Consider the following 14844-nt stretch of genomic DNA (forward strand, 5'->3'; position numbering starts at 1 on the left):
ATTGCTTCCCGAAAGGGAGGGTGCATTTTCTACGCCATGTCTGACATTGCGTCTTAAATTTTCTAAAACTGACATAATTCCATCCTACCGAAAAAGAAACAGATTTCGCAGTGAGGTTCTTTGAGATATTGCTAGAGATGGAAGTCTCTGGAGCTCTTGCCTCGCACGTCAGATTGGCCGAGCGGTCTAAGGCGCCAGATTTAAGCTCTGGTTCCCGCAAGGGAGCGTGGGTTCGAACCCCACATCTGACAAAGCATTTTAAACATTCTGAAACTAACATACTCCCTTGATCTTACAGAACAAGTAAATTATGCAGGAACACGCCGCAGATTTTACTAGAGACGACAGTGACAGCCCGAGCGGTCGAAAAGAAATAGCGGAACATACTTTTCCTGCGTCGAGGTTTAGCTCTTCTCACGGACGTTTCCGTTGTTGTTGTGCTGTGGCTCTGGGTTCCAAGCGACAGCGAGAAAACCTCAACAGCAACGCATACGTGTTTAAATGAATCTTAAGGCCTTAATAAAGATAGATGAAACGGTGGTTCAGGTGCTGGAGTTCTGAAGCGGCCGTATTGCGTGGGCAGTATGCTCACTAAGTTAATGTGTCATGCTAACAACGGGAAGGCTATGGGTTACATCCCACCAAGGGATATTCCATATTGCTTCCCTAAAAGGCAGCGCGAGAGACTGCCAGGCAAATCCCAAGTGATCTGTACAAGGACTGAGATGTCCGCACGTCTGGAAACGTTCTCGCCGACTTGTGTGCCACGCTGACGACGCGGGTTCTCGTCCGATCACCGAAGTTAAGCAGCGTTTTTGCGTGCTTAGTACACGGCTCAGTGGCTAACTAGGAAGTCTGCGTGCTGTTGGAATCTTTTATTTTGCCTTTTCCCTTAGTTTTCGGTGTTGCTGCGCGGTAATGATACGGTCCAGCACGCTGACCCCTCTCTTGCCTCTCGGGACGCAAATTCGCGAACCTGCGGCCACAGTCAAATGAAAGGGTCCGTTGTGCGTTTGTCGAGTTGGTCTCTCCCAGTCGTTTCTAGCGCCCTTCCTCTACATATACGACCATTTGCAAGCGTCAGCTTTCGCGTCAGCCGAGCAAAGTCGAGACAAGTCGACACATGGGGACACACGATGCTGTGAATCGCAATCCGCACTAGCCTACGCGGAGCGGGACGAGGGGCGAAGGAAAACCATTCGTAACACGACAGTTCGGAAATTCGACGATCGCGAGCGTTGGAAACACTCTCCTGGGTAAAGAAGACAACTTCGGTGCGGTGTCCGGGTTTCGAACCCGGATCAGCTACTTGGGAAGCAACCATGCTGACCGACACAGCACCACCGCCTTCTGCTACGCGCTGCTTGCGCCGTGATGTGTCGCCTTCCCTCCTGGCGCCAGAGCCGAAGGCAATCTCGCTGTAGGCGCTCAACGCCGAGTGGAAGGCGAGCACATGTGAACCCGTTTTCCTGGTGCTGCTAGGGCCATATACTGAAACTGAGCGCAGAACTAACTTTTACTGAAGAATCTGCCCTTTAATGCACATCAGGGCGAACACGAAATTTCTAATATGAAGTACTCACTGACGATCCAAAGACGTTTCAGTATGTACGCGTCGGTACCACCGGGGCAGTGCCTAAGTATTGTAAAGTGAAGGTCGACAGTTTGAGCCTCACGGGAAGTATTTCATTGGCTTCCCACGAGTGCGTGATGCACAGCGTGGCTGTTGCTAGGAAACGGCCTTATTTGCCGTTGGCCAATATCTAGTTTTCTTTGCATCAATGTGAAAATGTTCCTATTACTAAATACAGTTTTGCTAGTTACAGTTCAAACTAGAAACGACGGAAGAAAGCGGTCCAACGCGCCACATTGCTTCCCGAAAGGGAGGGTGCATTTTCTACGCCATGTCTGACATTGCGTCTTAAATTTTCTAAAACTGACATAATTCCATCCTACCGAAAAAAGAAACAGATTTCGCAGTGAGGTTCTTTGAGATATTGCTAGAGATGGAAGTCTCTGGAGCTCTTGCCTCGCACGTCAGATTGGCCGAGCGGTCTAAGGCGCCAGATTTAAGCTCTGGTTCCCGCAAGGGAGCGTGGGTTCGAACCCCACATCTGACAAAGCATTTTAAACATTCTGAAACTAACATACTCCCTTGATCTTACAGAACAAGTAAATTATGCAGGAACACGCCGCAGATTTTACTAGAGACGACAGTGACAGCCCGAGCGGTCGAAAAGAAATAGCGGAACATACTTTTCCTGCGTCGAGGTTTAGCTCTTCTCACGGACGTTTCCGTTGTTGTTGTGCTGTGGCTCTGGGTTCCAAGCGACAGCGAGAAAACCTCAACAGCAACGCATACGTGTTTAAATGAATCTTAAGGCCTTAATAAAGATAGATGAAACGGTGGTTCAGGTGCTGGAGTTCTGAAGCGGCCGTATTGCGTGGGCAGTATGCTCACTAAGTTAATGTGTCATGCTAACAACGGGAAGGCTATGGGTTACATCCCACCAAGGGATATTCCATATTGCTTCCCTAAAAGGCAGCGCGAGAGACTGCCAGGCAAATCCCAAGTGATCTGTACAAGGACTGAGATGTCCGCACGTCTGGAAACGTTCTCGCCGACTTGTGTGCCACGCTGACGACGCGGGTTCTCGTCCGATCACCGAAGTTAAGCAGCGTTTTTGCGTGCTTAGTACACGGCTCAGTGGCTAACTAGGAAGTCTGCGTGCTGTTGGAATCTTTTATTTTGCCTTTTCCCTTAGTTTTCGGTGTTGCTGCGCGGTAATGATACGGTCCAGCACGCTGACCCCTCTCTTGCCTCTCGGGACGCAAATTCGCGAACCTGCGGCCACAGTCAAATGAAAGGGTCCGTTGTGCGTTTGTCGAGTTGGTCTCTCCCAGTCGTTTCTAGCGCCCTTCCTCTACATATACGACCATTTGCAAGCGTCAGCTTTCGCGTCAGCCGAGCAAAGTCGAGACAAGTCGACACATGGGGACACACGATGCTGTGAATCGCAATCCGCACTAGCCTACGCGGAGCGGGACGAGGGGCGAAGGAAAACCATTCGTAACACGACAGTTCGGAAATTCGACGATCGCGAGCGTTGGAAACACTCTCCTGGGTAAAGAAGACAACTTCGGTGCGGTGTCCGGGTTTCGAACCCGGATCAGCTACTTGGGAAGCAACCATGCTGACCGACACAGCACCACCGCCTTCTGCTACGCGCTGCTTGCGCCGTGATGTGTCGCCTTCCCTCCTGGCGCCAGAGGCCGAAGGCAATCTCGCTGTAGGCGCTCAACGCCGAGTGGAAGGCGAGCACATGTGAACCCGTTTTCCTGGTGCTGCTAGGGCCATATACTGAAACTGAGCGCAGAACTAACTTTTACTGAAGAATCTGCCCTTTAATGCACATCAGGGCGAACACGAAATTTCTAATATGAAGTACTCACTGACGATCCAAAGACGTTTCAGTATGTACGCGTCGGTACCACCGGGGCAGTGCCTAATTATTGTAAAGTGAAGGTCGACAGTTTGAGCCTCACGGGAAGTATTTCATTGGCTTCCCACGAGTGCGTGATGCACAGCGTGGCTGTTGCTAGGAAACGGCCTTATTTGCCGTTGGCCAATATCTAGTTTTCTTTGCATCAATGTGAAAATGTTCCTATTACTAAATACAGTTTTGCTAGTTACAGTTCAAACTAGAAACGACGGAAGAAAGCGGTCCAACGCGCCACATTGCTTCCCGAAAGGGAGGGTGCATTTTCTACGCCATGTCTGACATTGCGTCTTAAATTTTCTAAAACTGACATAATTCCATCCTACCGAAAAAAGAAACAGATTTCGCAGTGAGGTTCTTTGAGATATTGCTAGAGATGGAAGTCTCTGGAGCTCTTGCCTCGCACGTCAGATTGGCCGAGCGGTCTAAGGCGCCAGATTTAAGCTCTGGTTCCCGCAAGGGAGCGTGGGTTCGAACCCCACATCTGACAAAGCATTTTAAACATTCTGAAACTAACATACTCCCTTGATCTTACAGAACAAGTAAATTATGCAGGAACACGCCGCAGATTTTACTAGAGACGACAGTGACAGCCCGAGCGGTCGAAAAGAAATAGCGGAACATACTTTTCCTGCGTCGAGGTTTAGCTCTTCTCACGGACGTTTCCGTTGTTGTTGTGCTGTGGCTCTGGGTTCCAAGCGACAGCGAGAAAACCTCAACAGCAACGCATACGTGTTTAAATGAATCTTAAGGCCTTAATAAAGATAGATGAAACGGTGGTTCAGGTGCTGGAGTTCTGAAGCGGCCGTATTGCGTGGGCAGTATGCTCACTAAGTTAATGTGTCATGCTAACAACGGGAAGGCTATGGGTTACATCCCACCAAGGGATATTCCATATTGCTTCCCTAAAAGGCAGCGCGAGAGACTGCCAGGCAAATCCCAAGTGATCTGTACAAGGACTGAGATGTCCGCACGTCTGGAAACGTTCTCGCCGACTTGTGTGCCACGCTGACGACGCGGGTTCTCGTCCGATCACCGAAGTTAAGCAGCGTTTTTGCGTGCTTAGTACACGGCTCAGTGGCTAACTAGGAAGTCTGCGTGCTGTTGGAATCTTTTATTTTGCCTTTTCCCTTAGTTTTCGGTGTTGCTGCGCGGTAATGATACGGTCCAGCACGCTGACCCCTCTCTTGCCTCTCGGGACGCAAATTCGCGAACCTGCGGCCACAGTCAAATGAAAGGGTCCGTTGTGCGTTTGTCGAGTTGGTCTCTCCCAGTCGTTTCTAGCGCCCTTCCTCTACATATACGACCATTTGCAAGCGTCAGCTTTCGCGTCAGCCGAGCAAAGTCGAGACAAGTCGACACATGGGGACACACGATGCTGTGAATCGCAATCCGCACTAGCCTACGCGGAGCGGGACGAGGGGCGAAGGAAAACCATTCGTAACACGACAGTTCGGAAATTCGACGATCGCGAGCGTTGGAAACACTCTCCTGGGTAAAGAAGACAACTTCGGTGCGGTGTCCGGGTTTCGAACCCGGATCAGCTACTTGGGAAGCAACCATGCTGACCGACACAGCACCACCGCCTTCTGCTACGCGCTGCTTGCGCCGTGATGTGTCGCCTTCCCTCCTGGCGCCAGAGGCCGAAGGCAATCTCGCTGTAGGCGCTCAACGCCGAGTGGAAGGCGAGCACATGTGAACCCGTTTTCCTGGTGCTGCTAGGGCCATATACTGAAACTGAGCGCAGAACTAACTTTTACTGAAGAATCTGCCCTTTAATGCACATCAGGGCGAACACGAAATTTCTAATATGAAGTACTCACTGACGATCCAAAGACGTTTCAGTATGTACGCGTCGGTACCACCGGGGCAGTGCCTAAGTATTGTAAAGTGAAGGTCGACAGTTTGAGCCTCACGGGAAGTATTTCATTGGCTTCCCACGAGTGCGTGATGCACAGCGTGGCTGTTGCTAGGAAACGGCCTTATTTGCCGTTGGCCAATATCTAGTTTTCTTTGCATCAATGTGAAAATGTTCCTATTACTAAATACAGTTTTGCTAGTTACAGTTCAAACTAGAAACGACGGAAGAAAGCGGTCCAACGCGCCACATTGCTTCCCGAAAGGGAGGGTGCATTTTCTACGCCATGTCTGACATTGCGTCTTAAATTTTCTAAAACTGACATAATTCCATCCTACCGAAAAAAGAAACAGATTTCGCAGTGAGGTTCTTTGAGATATTGCTAGAGATGGAAGTCTCTGGAGCTCTTGCCTCGCACGTCAGATTGGCCGAGCGGTCTAAGGCGCCAGATTTAAGCTCTGGTTCCCGCAAGGGAGCGTGGGTTCGAACCCCACATCTGACAAAGCATTTTAAACATTCTGAAACTAACATACTCCCTTGATCTTACAGAACAAGTAAATTATGCAGGAACACGCCGCAGATTTTACTAGAGACGACAGTGACAGCCCGAGCGGTCGAAAAGAAATAGCGGAACATACTTTTCCTGCGTCGAGGTTTAGCTCTTCTCACGGACGTTTCCGTTGTTGTTGTGCTGTGGCTCTGGGTTCCAAGCGACAGCGAGAAAACCTCAACAGCAACGCATACGTGTTTAAATGAATCTTAAGGCCTTAATAAAGATAGATGAAACGGTGGTTCAGGTGCTGGAGTTCTGAAGCGGCCGTATTGCGTGGGCAGTATGCTCACTAAGTTAATGTGTCATGCTAACAACGGGAAGGCTATGGGTTACATCCCACCAAGGGATATTCCATATTGCTTCCCTAAAAGGCAGCGCGAGAGACTGCCAGGCAAATCCCAAGTGATCTGTACAAGGACTGAGATGTCCGCACGTCTGGAAACGTTCTCGCCGACTTGTGTGCCACGCTGACGACGCGGGTTCTCGTCCGATCACCGAAGTTAAGCAGCGTTTTTGCGTGCTTAGTACACGGCTCAGTGGCTAACTAGGAAGTCTGCGTGCTGTTGGAATCTTTTATTTTGCCTTTTCCCTTAGTTTTCGGTGTTGCTGCGCGGTAATGATACGGTCCAGCACGCTGACCCCTCTCTTGCCTCTCGGGACGCAAATTCGCGAACCTGCGGCCACAGTCAAATGAAAGGGTCCGTTGTGCGTTTGTCGAGTTGGTCTCTCCCAGTCGTTTCTAGCGCCCTTCCTCTACATATACGACCATTTGCAAGCGTCAGCTTTCGCGTCAGCCGAGCAAAGTCGAGACAAGTCGACACATGGGGACACACGATGCTGTGAATCGCAATCCGCACTAGCCTACGCGGAGCGGGACGAGGGGCGAAGGAAAACCATTCGTAACACGACAGTTCGGAAATTCGACGATCGCGAGCGTTGGAAACACTCTCCTGGGTAAAGAAGACAACTTCGGTGCGGTGTCCGGGTTTCGAACCCGGATCAGCTACTTGGGAAGCAACCATGCTGACCGACACAGCACCACCGCCTTCTGCTACGCGCTGCTTGCGCCGTGATGTGTCGCCTTCCCTCCTGGCGCCAGAGGCCGAAGGCAATCTCGCTGTAGGCGCTCAACGCCGAGTGGAAGGCGAGCACATGTGAACCCGTTTTCCTGGTGCTGCTAGGGCCATATACTGAAACTGAGCGCAGAACTAACTTTTACTGAAGAATCTGCCCTTTAATGCACATCAGGGCGAACACGAAATTTCTAATATGAAGTACTCACTGACGATCCAAAGACGTTTCAGTATGTACGCGTCGGTACCACCGGGGCAGTGCCTAATTATTGTAAAGTGAAGGTCGACAGTTTGAGCCTCACGGGAAGTATTTCATTGGCTTCCCACGAGTGCGTGATGCACAGCGTGGCTGTTGCTAGGAAACGGCCTTATTTGCCGTTGGCCAATATCTAGTTTTCTTTGCATCAATGTGAAAATGTTCCTATTACTAAATACAGTTTTGCTAGTTACAGTTCAAACTAGAAACGACGGAAGAAAGCGGTCCAACGCGCCACATTGCTTCCCGAAAGGGAGGGTGCATTTTCTACGCCATGTCTGACATTGCGTCTTAAATTTTCTAAAACTGACATAATTCCATCCTACCGAAAAAAGAAACAGATTTCGCAGTGAGGTTCTTTGAGATATTGCTAGAGATGGAAGTCTCTGGAGCTCTTGCCTCGCACGTCAGATTGGCCGAGCGGTCTAAGGCGCCAGATTTAAGCTCTGGTTCCCGCAAGGGAGCGTGGGTTCGAACCCCACATCTGACAAAGCATTTTAAACATTCTGAAACTAACATACTCCCTTGATCTTACAGAACAAGTAAATTATGCAGGAACACGCCGCAGATTTTACTAGAGACGACAGTGACAGCCCGAGCGGTCGAAAAGAAATAGCGGAACATACTTTTCCTGCGTCGAGGTTTAGCTCTTCTCACGGACGTTTCCGTTGTTGTTGTGCTGTGGCTCTGGGTTCCAAGCGACAGCGAGAAAACCTCAACAGCAACGCATACGTGTTTAAATGAATCTTAAGGCCTTAATAAAGATAGATGAAACGGTGGTTCAGGTGCTGGAGTTCTGAAGCGGCCGTATTGCGTGGGCAGTATGCTCACTAAGTTAATGTGTCATGCTAACAACGGGAAGGCTATGGGTTACATCCCACCAAGGGATATTCCATATTGCTTCCCTAAAAGGCAGCGCGAGAGACTGCCAGGCAAATCCCAAGTGATCTGTACAAGGACTGAGATGTCCGCACGTCTGGAAACGTTCTCGCCGACTTGTGTGCCACGCTGACGACGCGGGTTCTCGTCCGATCACCGAAGTTAAGCAGCGTTTTTGCGTGCTTAGTACACGGCTCAGTGGCTAACTAGGAAGTCTGCGTGCTGTTGGAATCTTTTATTTTGCCTTTTCCCTTAGTTTTCGGTGTTGCTGCGCGGTAATGATACGGTCCAGCACGCTGACCCCTCTCTTGCCTCTCGGGACGCAAATTCGCGAACCTGCGGCCACAGTCAAATGAAAGGGTCCGTTGTGCGTTTGTCGAGTTGGTCTCTCCCAGTCGTTTCTAGCGCCCTTCCTCTACATATACGACCATTTGCAAGCGTCAGCTTTCGCGTCAGCCGAGCAAAGTCGAGACAAGTCGACACATGGGGACACACGATGCTGTGAATCGCAATCCGCACTAGCCTACGCGGAGCGGGACGAGGGGCGAAGGAAAACCATTCGTAACACGACAGTTCGGAAATTCGACGATCGCGAGCGTTGGAAACACTCTCCTGGGTAAAGAAGACAACTTCGGTGCGGTGTCCGGGTTTCGAACCCGGATCAGCTACTTGGGAAGCAACCATGCTGACCGACACAGCACCACCGCCTTCTGCTACGCGCTGCTTGCGCCGTGATGTGTCGCCTTCCCTCCTGGCGCCAGAGGCCGAAGGCAATCTCGCTGTAGGCGCTCAACGCCGAGTGGAAGGCGAGCACATGTGAACCCGTTTTCCTGGTGCTGCTAGGGCCATATACTGAAACTGAGCGCAGAACTAACTTTTACTGAAGAATCTGCCCTTTAATGCACATCAGGGCGAACACGAAATTTCTAATATGAAGTACTCACTGACGATCCAAAGACGTTTCAGTATGTACGCGTCGGTACCACCGGGGCAGTGCCTAATTATTGTAAAGTGAAGGTCGACAGTTTGAGCCTCACGGGAAGTATTTCATTGGCTTCCCACGAGTGCGTGATGCACAGCGTGGCTGTTGCTAGGAAACGGCCTTATTTGCCGTTGGCCAATATCTAGTTTTCTTTGCATCAATGTGAAAATGTTCCTATTACTAAATACAGTTTTGCTAGTTACAGTTCAAACTAGAAACGACGGAAGAAAGCGGTCCAACGCGCCACATTGCTTCCCGAAAGGGAGGGTGCATTTTCTACGCCATGTCTGACATTGCGTCTTAAATTTTCTAAAACTGACATAATTCCATCCTACCGAAAAAAGAAACAGATTTCGCAGTGAGGTTCTTTGAGATATTGCTAGAGATGGAAGTCTCTGGAGCTCTTGCCTCGCACGTCAGATTGGCCGAGCGGTCTAAGGCGCCAGATTTAAGCTCTGGTTCCCGCAAGGGAGCGTGGGTTCGAACCCCACATCTGACAAAGCATTTTAAACATTCTGAAACTAACATACTCCCTTGATCTTACAGAACAAGTAAATTATGCAGGAACACGCCGCAGATTTTACTAGAGACGACAGTGACAGCCCGAGCGGTCGAAAAGAAATAGCGGAACATACTTTTCCTGCGTCGAGGTTTAGCTCTTCTCACGGACGTTTCCGTTGTTGTTGTGCTGTGGCTCTGGGTTCCAAGCGACAGCGAGAAAACCTCAACAGCAACGCATACGTGTTTAAATGAATCTTAAGGCCTTAATAAAGATAGATGAAACGGTGGTTCAGGTGCTGGAGTTCTGAAGCGGCCGTATTGCGTGGGCAGTATGCTCACTAAGTTAATGTGTCATGCTAACAACGGGAAGGCTATGGGTTACATCCCACCAAGGGATATTCCATATTGCTTCCCTAAAAGGCAGCGCGAGAGACTGCCAGGCAAATCCCAAGTGATCTGTACAAGGACTGAGATGTCCGCACGTCTGGAAACGTTCTCGCCGACTTGTGTGCCACGCTGACGACGCGGGTTCTCGTCCGATCACCGAAGTTAAGCAGCGTTTTTGCGTGCTTAGTACACGGCTCAGTGGCTAACTAGGAAGTCTGCGTGCTGTTGGAATCTTTTATTTTGCCTTTTCCCTTAGTTTTCGGTGTTGCTGCGCGGTAATGATACGGTCCAGCACGCTGACCCCTCTCTTGCCTCTCGGGACGCAAATTCGCGAACCTGCGGCCACAGTCAAATGAAAGGGTCCGTTGTGCGTTTGTCGAGTTGGTCTCTCCCAGTCGTTTCTAGCGCCCTTCCTCTACATATACGACCATTTGCAAGCGTCAGCTTTCGCGTCAGCCGAGCAAAGTCGAGACAAGTCGACACATGGGGACACACGATGCTGTGAATCGCAATCCGCACTAGCCTACGCGGAGCGGGACGAGGGGCGAAGGAAAACCATTCGTAACACGACAGTTCGGAAATTCGACGATCGCGAGCGTTGGAAACACTCTCCTGGGTAAAGAAGACAACTTCGGTGCGGTGTCCGGGTTTCGAACCCGGATCAGCTACTTGGGAAGCAACCATGCTGACCGACACAGCACCACCGCCTTCTGCTACGCGCTGCTTGCGCCGTGATGTGTCGCCTTCCCTCCTGGCGCCAGAGGCCGAAGGCAATCTCGCTGTAGGCGCTCAACGCCGAGTGGAAGGCGAGCACATGTGAACCCGTTTTCCTGGTGCTGCTAGGGCCATATACTGAAACTGAGCGCAGAACTAACTTTTACTGAAGAATCTGCCCTTTAATGCACATCAGGGCGAACACGAAATTTCTAATATGAAGTACTCACTGACGATCCAAAGACGTTTCAGTATGTACGCGTCGGTACCACCGGGGCAGTGCCTAAGTATTGTAAAGTGAAGGTCGACAGTTTGAGCCTCACGGGAAGTATTTCATTGGCTTCCCACGAGTGCGTGATGCACAGCGTGGCTGTTGCTAGGAAACGGCCTTATTTGCCGTTGGCCAATATCTAGTTTTCTTTGCATCAATGTGAAAATGTTCCTATTACTAAATACAGTTTTGCTAGTTACAGTTCAAACTAGAAACGACGGAAGAAAGCGGTCCAACGCGCCACATTGCTTCCCGAAAGGGAGGGTGCATTTTCTACGCCATGTCTGACATTGCGTCTTAAATTTTCTAAAACTGACATAATTCCATCCTACCGAAAAAAGAAACAGATTTCGCAGTGAGGTTCTTTGAGATATTGCTAGAGATGGAAGTCTCTGGAGCTCTTGCCTCGCACGTCAGATTGGCCGAGCGGTCTAAGGCGCCAGATTTAAGCTCTGGTTCCCGCAAGGGAGCGTGGGTTCGAACCCCACATCTGACAAAGCATTTTAAACATTCTGAAACTAACATACTCCCTTGATCTTACAGAACAAGTAAATTATGCAGGAACACGCCGCAGATTTTACTAGAGACGACAGTGACAGCCCGAGCGGTCGAAAAGAAATAGCGGAACATACTTTTCCTGCGTCGAGGTTTAGCTCTTCTCACGGACGTTTCCGTTGTTGTTGTGCTGTGGCTCTGGGTTCCAAGCGACAGCGAGAAAACCTCAACAGCAACGCATACGTGTTTAAATGAATCTTAAGGCCTTAATAAAGATAGATGAAACGGTGGTTCAGGTGCTGGAGTTCTGAAGCGGCCGTATTGCGTGGGCAGTATGCTCACTAAGTTAATGTGTCATGCTAACAACGGGAAGGCTATGGGTTACATCCCACCAAGGGATATTCCATATTGCTTCCCTAAAAGGCAGCGCGAGAGACTGCCAGGCAAATCCCAAGTGATCTGTACAAGGACTGAGATGTCCGCACGTCTGGAAACGTTCTCGCCGACTTGTGTGCCACGCTGACGACGCGGGTTCTCGTCCGATCACCGAAGTTAAGCAGCGTTTTTGCGTGCTTAGTACACGGCTCAGTGGCTAACTAGGAAGTCTGCGTGCTGTTGGAATCTTTTATTTTGCCTTTTCCCTTAGTTTTCGGTGTTGCTGCGCGGTAATGATACGGTCCAGCACGCTGACCCCTCTCTTGCCTCTCGGGACGCAAATTCGCGAACCTGCGGCCACAGTCAAATGAAAGGGTCCGTTGTGCGTTTGTCGAGTTGGTCTCTCCCAGTCGTTTCTAGCGCCCTTCCTCTACATATACGACCATTTGCAAGCGTCAGCTTTCGCGTCAGCCGAGCAAAGTCGAGACAAGTCGACACATGGGGACACACGATGCTGTGAATCGCAATCCGCACTAGCCTACGCGGAGCGGGACGAGGGGCGAAGGAAAACCATTCGTAACACGACAGTTCGGAAATTCGACGATCGCGAGCGTTGGAAACACTCTCCTGGGTAAAGAAGACAACTTCGGTGCGGTGTCCGGGTTTCGAACCCGGATCAGCTACTTGGGAAGCAACCATGCTGACCGACACAGCACCACCGCCTTCTGCTACGCGCTGCTTGCGCCGTGATGTGTCGCCTTCCCTCCTGGCGCCAGAGGCCGAAGGCAATCTCGCTGTAGGCGCTCAACGCCGAGTGGAAGGCGAGCACATGTGAACCCGTTTTCCTGGTGCTGCTAGGGCCATATACTGAAACTGAGCGCAGAACTAACTTTTACTGAAGAATCTGCCCTTTAATGCACATCAGGGCGAACACGAAATTTCTAATATGAAGTACTCACTGACGATCCAAAGACGTTTCAGTATGTACGCGTCGGTACCACCGGGGCAGTGCCTAAGTATTGTAAAGTGAAGGTCGACAGTTTGAGCCTCACGGGAAGTATTTCATTGGCTTCCCACGAGTGCGTGATGCACAGCGTGGCTGTTGCTAGGAAACGGCCTTATTTGCCGTTGGCCAATATCTAGTTTTCTTTGCATCAATGTGAAAATGTTCCTATTACTAAATACAGTTTTGCTAGTTACAGTTCAAACTAGAAACGACGGAAGAAAGCGGTCCAACGCGCCACATTGCTTCCCGAAAGGGAGGGTGCATTTTCTACGCCATGTCTGACATTGCGTCTTAAATTTTCTAAAACTGACATAATTCCATCCTACCGAAAAAAGAAACAGATTTCGCAGTGAGGTTCTTTGAGATATTGCTAGAGATGGAAGTCTCTGGAGCTCTTGCCTCGCACGTCAGATTGGCCGAGCGGTCTAAGGCGCCAGATTTAAGCTCTGGTTCCCGCAAGGGAGCGTGGGTTCGAACCCCACATCTGACAAAGCATTTTAAACATTCTGAAACTAACATACTCCCTTGATCTTACAGAACAAGTAAATTATGCAGGAACACGCCGCAGATTTTACTAGAGACGACAGTGACAGCCCGAGCGGTCGAAAAGAAATAGCGGAACATACTTTTCCTGCGTCGAGGTTTAGCTCTTCTCACGGACGTTTCCGTTGTTGTTGTGCTGTGGCTCTGGGTTCCAAGCGACAGCGAGAAAACCTCAACAGCAACGCATACGTGTTTAAATGAATCTTAAGGCCTTAATAAAGATAGATGAAACGGTGGTTCAGGTGCTGGAGTTCTGAAGCGGCCGTATTGCGTGGGCAGTATGCTCACTAAGTTAATGTGTCATGCTAACAACGGGAAGGCTATGGGTTACATCCCACCAAGGGATATTCCATATTGCTTCCCTAAAAGGCAGCGCGAGAGACTGCCAGGCAAATCCCAAGTGATCTGTACAAGGACTGAGATGTCCGCACGTCTGGAAACGTTCTCGCCGACTTGTGTGCCACGCTGACGACGCGGGTTCTCGTCCGATCACCGAAGTTAAGCAGCGTTTTTGCGTGCTTAGTACACGGCTCAGTGGCTAACTAGGAAGTCTGCGTGCTGTTGGAATCTTTTATTTTGCCTTTTCCCTTAGTTTTCGGTGTTGCTGCGCGGTAATGATACGGTCCAGCACGCTGACCCCTCTCTTGCCTCTCGGGACGCAAATTCGCGAACCTGCGGCCACAGTCAAATGAAAGGGTCCGTTGTGCGTTTGTCGAGTTGGTCTCTCCCAGTCGTTTCTAGCGCCCTTCCTCTACATATACGACCATTTGCAAGCGTCAGCTTTCGCGTCAGCCGAGCAAAGTCGAGACAAGTCGACACATGGGGACACACGATGCTGTGAATCGCAATCCGCACTAGCCTACGCGGAGCGGGACGAGGGGCGAAGGAAAACCATTCGTAACACGACAGTTCGGAAATTCGACGATCGCGAGCGTTGGAAACACTCTCCTGGGTAAAGAAGACAACTTCGGTGCGGTGTCCGGGTTTCGAACCCGGATCAGCTACTTGGGAAGCAACCATGCTGACCGACACAGCACCACCGCCTTCTGCTACGCGCTGCTTGCGCCGTGATGTGTCGCCTTCCCTCCTGGCGCCAGAGGCCGAAGGCAATCTCGCTGTAGGCGCTCAACGCCGAGTGGAAGGCGAGCACATGTGAACCCGTTTTCCTGGTGCTGCTAGGGCCATATACTGAAACTGAGCGCAGAACTAACTTTTACTGAAGAATCTGCCCTTTAATGCACATCAGGGCGAACACGAAATTTCTAATATGAAGTACTCACTGACGATCCAAAGACGTTTCAGTATGTACGCGTCGGTACCACCGGGGCAGTGCCTAAGTATTGTAAAGTGAAGGTCGACAGTTTGAGCCTCACGGGAAGTATTTCATTGGCTTCCCACGAGTGCGTGATGCACAGCGTGGCTGTTGCTAGGAAACGGCCTTATTTGCCGTT

The 14844-nt window shown here is 50.3% G+C and overlaps 8 non-coding genes across 8 annotated transcripts; all 8 read left to right on the forward strand.

Annotated features, from left to right (window-relative positions):
* The first annotated feature begins 167 nt into the window (after positions 1-167).
* On the forward strand, positions 168-251 carry Trnal-uaa (transfer RNA leucine (anticodon UAA)). Its single transcript has one exon. It is a non-coding gene; the product is annotated as a tRNA-Leu (tRNA).
* A 1785-nt stretch (positions 252-2036) lies between these two features.
* On the forward strand, positions 2037-2120 carry Trnal-uaa (transfer RNA leucine (anticodon UAA)). Its single transcript has one exon. It is a non-coding gene; the product is annotated as a tRNA-Leu (tRNA).
* A 1786-nt stretch (positions 2121-3906) lies between these two features.
* On the forward strand, positions 3907-3990 carry Trnal-uaa (transfer RNA leucine (anticodon UAA)). Its single transcript has one exon. It is a non-coding gene; the product is annotated as a tRNA-Leu (tRNA).
* Positions 3991-5776: 1786 nt separating this feature from the next.
* Positions 5777-5860, forward strand: Trnal-uaa (transfer RNA leucine (anticodon UAA)). The gene has a single exon. It is a non-coding gene; the product is annotated as a tRNA-Leu (tRNA).
* A 1786-nt stretch (positions 5861-7646) lies between these two features.
* Positions 7647-7730, forward strand: Trnal-uaa (transfer RNA leucine (anticodon UAA)). Its single transcript has one exon. It is a non-coding gene; the product is annotated as a tRNA-Leu (tRNA).
* Positions 7731-9516: 1786 nt separating this feature from the next.
* On the forward strand, positions 9517-9600 carry Trnal-uaa (transfer RNA leucine (anticodon UAA)). Its single transcript has one exon. It is a non-coding gene; the product is annotated as a tRNA-Leu (tRNA).
* A 1786-nt stretch (positions 9601-11386) lies between these two features.
* Trnal-uaa (transfer RNA leucine (anticodon UAA)) lies at positions 11387-11470 on the forward strand. The gene has a single exon. It is a non-coding gene; the product is annotated as a tRNA-Leu (tRNA).
* Positions 11471-13256: 1786 nt separating this feature from the next.
* On the forward strand, positions 13257-13340 carry Trnal-uaa (transfer RNA leucine (anticodon UAA)). Its single transcript has one exon. It is a non-coding gene; the product is annotated as a tRNA-Leu (tRNA).
* The last annotated feature ends 1504 nt before the right edge of the window (positions 13341-14844 follow it).

Source organism: Schistocerca serialis, unplaced genomic scaffold, assembly GCF_023864345.2.
Source record: "Schistocerca serialis cubense isolate TAMUIC-IGC-003099 unplaced genomic scaffold, iqSchSeri2.2 HiC_scaffold_368, whole genome shotgun sequence".
NCBI lineage: Eukaryota > Metazoa > Arthropoda > Insecta > Orthoptera > Acrididae > Schistocerca > Schistocerca serialis.